The 5,518-nt window shown below is 32.5% G+C and overlaps 1 protein-coding gene across 4 annotated transcripts in view; it reads left to right on the top strand.

Annotated features, from left to right (window-relative positions):
• The window catches only part of LOC140845005 (uncharacterized protein C2orf66-like), a 75,367-nt gene that overhangs the window by 45,204 nt on the left and 24,645 nt on the right, over nt 1-5,518 (top strand). The window contains exon 1 of one of the 4 annotated variants that reach the window (XM_073218437.1): nt 37-4,807. The exons of 2 other annotated variants lie outside the window; for them this stretch is intronic. The gene's annotated coding sequence lies outside the window, so the exon portion shown is untranslated. Of the gene's footprint in view, nt 1-36; nt 4,808-5,518 lie in introns of those variants that run through there. One more of the 4 variants, XM_073218436.1, reaches the window with a different exon arrangement.

The raw sequence follows: 5,518 nt of genomic DNA, 5'->3' as shown, positions 1-5,518 counted from the left end.
CACCAATTAGAAACAGTAAGATCAACTCAAGTAGAATTGTTTTCGAGTTCCCCTTTTACTAGGAGAAACAACACAATGTGCTAAATGAAACCGCAGTGGAAAATATGCTTGGAAATGTATTCCTTTGCTTTTAGAATGAAGAAATCGCACTGTAAAATATGTCCTAGTGAAGAAACACACTTTGAATCAAACTCCCTGTAGAAGAGCCTATCTCACAAAGGCCCGGTTTACCAGCATGCTCAGGGGTAGAACCCTAACAGGATTCTGTGTGAAGTCACAATATGGTTCCTTGGTTACCAGGGCTTTATGAGCACAGAGTTACAGATACAAAAGGCGCACATGCTTATGCTGAATGTTAAAGATTTAAAAAATGATGATTTCATACATGGTAAATTTATAAGACACTGAAGTGAATCTCTTTACATAACACATTCCTGGGTTATTTTCTTCACTAAATGTTGTGTATATGCGTTTTGTCTTTCTTTACTCATTTACTAAAATGCTACGTGACCTGCAGAAGGTTTTCAGCTTCCTTGGCCACATACTGACAAGTAATCACCTTCACTACTAACAGCTCTTTCAGGTGAGCTGTTGCAGGTGTGTCTTGGCGGCACTGAGTTCTGAGTTAGTCTTTTTATGTTGTTAAAATTTTAAAGATTAAGCAAAATTGGTTATTTACTTAATTAGGAATATTTCTCTCTTTCCAAAATATGGCTTGTTTGTATTGATTTTTTTTTAAGTATGGACAGTTATGTTCATTATATGAAAAATTACTTCATTTAAAATCACTTAGAACACTTTCACAAAACTGTATAAAAGATCAACATATTCTGTTTTTGCTCACCATGTATTTTACATAGTAATGTACATTTCTCTGTCTCTTAACAGTAAATTGCTGAAGATTACTTAACAATTTCCACTTCCACTGGCTGTTGGTGTGATCGCTTTTGGGTCAGCACATTTATACAGGGTTCCATGCTTTGTCTTCATTCCTCTTTTACTCCGTGCATTATGCAACTTCATGTAAATTGGATTTAAGGAATGCTAAAGATGATTTAAGCCTTTAGAGTCAGTAATAAGATGAACACATCATCAATGTGGACAGCAAGATCCTTTGGAGAAGACAAGTCTATTTTTACAGTATTGAAAATAGGAAATTAGTTTTGTAATGCTTGAGGAAAGTAGTTGAAGCATGGTTTTGTTTCGTGGTGTGTCATCTGTGTACTAGTCATTTTTGAAAAATTAGTAAAAGGATATAGTGGCCACTGTCTTTGAGGATTCCTCTTCACATCAACGAATCTGCTGACTGGCCATGGCAGTGATCTTCTACACAGTCAGTAAATGTGGCAGTTTGTAATCTCCCCTCAGGCATTCTGCTTATTTCATAAAAATTTCTTCTGAAAAGTGGTTACTTTGTATTTGCTATTTCAGTATACATACTGAGAAATCAGTCTTAAAGACTGATGAAATTTGCAACTTTTGGTTTCTCACAAATGAAATAGCCTGAAGAGTCTGGTCAACTTTTGGCAGCCACAATGAACTAAGTAGATCTTTTTCTCTTTTTTTACATCTCTAAAAATACAACTTTAAATTCTAAGGCGACATGTTTTCTTGGTAACTGAAGCAAGACTAATTAATGGGTGGAAACATAATTCAAATTCAAAACTTAATGAAATTTTCTAGTACTTTTTAAATGCAAATCTTATTTTATGGTCTTGGTGAATATCAGCAGACCATTGTAGAGATCTGTTGTTAAATGTAAAGAAACTTTTCATAGATATTTACTTACTTGCATTGGAGCAGTTCAGTTGTTCAATCTATGCCATTTTATTTAATTCATTGACACCATGGTTGCCAAAAGAGCCCCAGGTCATGATGGTTTGTTAACTGAATTCCAGTTGTCAGAAAAAACTCTAGGTTTGCATATTTTTGTCTAATGTGGAAAGTCAACATGATGAAGTGCAGTACCACATTTGATATTTAAAATTATACTATTAATGGAATAACAGTAGACAAATTGTTCCGTTAATAGCATAAATATAAACACCTGAATATATTGGAGGCTTTTCAGCTGTTAGGTGTAACAATGGAATCTTAATTTGCCAAAATGATTGCTGTTTGACAGAAAAAGTAATAATATTTCTATTTCATTTCCAATTTCCTCTCATTTTTAGCTACAGAAGAGTAGAAAGTAGGTAATGGAGTGAGGTATCTTTGCCTTAAGATCGAATAAACAAGCTGAGGTATACTTGGCTTATAGAGCTCTTCCTTTAGATGTGTATGCTGTAAATACCCAAACCTCTTGAGTTCTTAAGTTCTAGTAATTTCACAGTTGTACCTGTAAATTTTGTCCTTGTTAGTACCCAGGGATGTCCTAGAATACCAGGTTCATTTCATCTGCTGTTGCATATGGATTCCATTATAACCTCTCAGCTGTTTTGCCCATAGTGGGTTATCCCCACTTTACTGACCCCACTTATCAGTAGTTCCTCAAGTCCGTGTTGTTTTGGCATCAGTTGAAGAGGGTCTTGCTATCACCTAAAGGTAAATCCATTTGATTCCTTTTGCTATCTTTCCCAACTTCATACGTATTGTTCAGTATTCATATTTTCACTTACACTGAGACCATTAAAGGGAAGTGATAACCTCATAGTGGACATGGCAGGCATACCAGGCTCTTGTTTATTTGAGAGAAGTAGCAAAAGGAACAAATACAAAATGCTTGTGTGTTCAGTACCTGAAAAGAAAGCATATTTGTTAGATTATACACTTGTCCCATGGCATATCACATACATATTTAAATAAGGATGATGCATCTGCCTGTGATTAACTATACATGTACCCATAAACAATTTTTATACATGGGCTATCTTTTGTTTTTTCACTGATATTGTAATCGTATTTCAAGTTATAGGTTAAATGTGTCATTTATTTCTGAATTTGAACTTAGACCTTTATACAGCAAGAACTTGAAAAAACTCATTAATTTGGCTCTTCTGTTGACAGCCTTCTATTGACAGCATTGTGTTTATGTGATCTAAATTCTCCTGGTTAGTACTGCTAGTGAATAAAATGTAACAAGCTAAACTTTTTTCATTTGTGAGTAGTATATTAGCTTTTTAAAGCAGCAAACTAGGTACACTAATTCTTACTAGAATATTTTAATGTGAATGTGGTTATCAAGTCCTGAAGTCTTACTTATTCCAACAAAATACTTTATTTTAGGACTGCAAAAAAGATTCTAATTAAGTATTTTATAAACAACAGTAAGTTGAGTCTTTTGCCATTATATACATAAATGTACAGACATATAGACACACATTAGTGTATAGCACATATATATATATATGTGTGTGTTATGCACTAACATTTTCACAGGGTCTTCATCAAGTCCTGATGCACTTTAAACCCAAAAAACTACCAAAGAAGAAAAGTAGACTCTGTCTGAAGAATAGTGAGATGTTTCTATCACTTGAGAAAAGGAAAGTCCTTTTGTCTTTATAAATTGTTTCTATTATGTTTACAATCTACATTAGCTGGTAAAAGAACACAGCTTTATTAGTTAGCAATGTTACTAAAAAATGGAATTATTTTTTGGCAGTTATGTATTATCTAATTCAGAGTTTTGTTACATTTTTATTTAGAATTTGTTGAATTTTAAGTATGTTTTTTGCTTATGAAAATTATCCCTGGACCCTATTATTAGTAACTAGATCAAATATAGACTAGATAGGATAGGAAAAACACTCAGTACTTTTAGTGTTTTGAAAAGTTACTAGTATTTTTACTAGTTACTAGTATTATAATTTGGAGCTGATAGTATGGTGAAAATCATTAATGCTCTTTTTTTCTGGATATTTTTCATGCCAGAAATTAAGCAGGTTCTGCTCTTTTCTTGGTTGTCATCAGAATGAAAATATTTAAAGCAGTGGTTAAAAAAAAACACTTGTGCCTGTCTAACATTGATTTTGAGGCTGAATTGATGCATCTTTTTTTCACGTTTTGGGCAGATAAATTTATTTGTATATAATGGAACGCCTTTTCTTGATTGAGCTACGCTATTATATCTACATGACTACATGGTAGGGAAAAAATGAAGAATTATGGTAGGCCTAGTAATGTTTGTTGTTGATTATCCTATCACTCATGCAGATGGCACACATTTCCACTGCAAACATATACTTAATATGAGGCAGATTATCTGATTTGTTCATTATCTAGTTCCTATACTTTTCTCAACTCTTAAGATTTTCACTTACATAAAGCATAGTATATTCATTGCACTTTACCACTCATGAACACTTGTTGCAGAAGATTATCAGGGAAAAAAAAAGGAGGTAAAACTTAATTTCCAGGTTAGTTCTTGAAAACTCTGGGGAAAATGGGGAAACACAAAGATTATGAGATGAAAACTAGGGCTCATTCCTGAATGTGCAGATAATTCAATTGCCCTGTATTTTCACTCGGCATTAGGCTTAAATTAGTGGAATGTCATGCTTTATTTTTGAGGCTTAATGAAAACTTTACTGCATTTGCAATTTGAGTAACTTGTTATTAAAATCATTTGGGAAAAATTTAATGTTTTGATACCTTCTATGAGTGGCCATTAGTTGATTATTTCTCATCAGCATTTTTTGTTTTTTCAGTGTTTAGATTTATAAGCTTACATACCATAGGAAACAAGATATCTTGTGAAGTTTTGTGGGGGAAGTCAATTTGGAGAACATGGCACACTCCTCAGGAAGCAATAAAAGTATCTTTGTATTGTGAAATTATACCTAGACAGAAAACTTCCTTGCAACACAAGGTAAATGTAGTTGATACTTTTTCAAAATAGTGAGATGATTGGGAACTGAAATTTTATCCCAGTCTTTTTGAACAAAGCATGCTATTTCACATTCTGTAATGAACTTTTATTTATATATATTATTCATGCACTTTTGTACAATACGTTTTAACAGAGTGAGAAAATAGAAAGTCTTTGAGGCTACTCCCGTTCTTTACTTTTAGTAAGATTGGTAATAAGGTAAGAAAAGATAGGTCAGTAATCAGATCTGAATAAATGTACTATAAATGCTCAAGAATTCACATTTTTGTGATATATTATGAATACAGAAGACTGAGTTTTATATTATTAATAACTTAGTTTTAAAATGGAATAAAGTTTTGAAAATAGACTGTTATTTCATTAATAGTATCAATGTAACAGTAAACTTGAATTGAAAACATGTCTTTCAAAAGTTAGTATTCTAAGCTATATCTTGATTACATTGTCTACGGTTGAAAATTTTTAAATCAAGTACTTTCTAAAAGTGCTTGGCATGTTATGCTCACAAAAATGACTATGTTTTGAATACCAAGTAACCAGTTAATTTTTGATGGCTTTGTATAGGACTTGATATATATGAATCATAAGTATTCTGTACTGATTCTGTATATTGTAACTTTGAACACTTATGAAAAGCTATCTGTTGATGTGTTTTGATTAGTGTAAATTTGTTTGCGTATTTGAATCCTA

Source organism: Manis javanica, chromosome 12 (genome assembly GCF_040802235.1).
Source record: "Manis javanica isolate MJ-LG chromosome 12, MJ_LKY, whole genome shotgun sequence".
Taxonomy (NCBI): Eukaryota; Metazoa; Chordata; class Mammalia; order Pholidota; family Manidae; genus Manis; species Manis javanica.
This window is presented reverse-complemented; position numbering and strand designations above follow the sequence as displayed.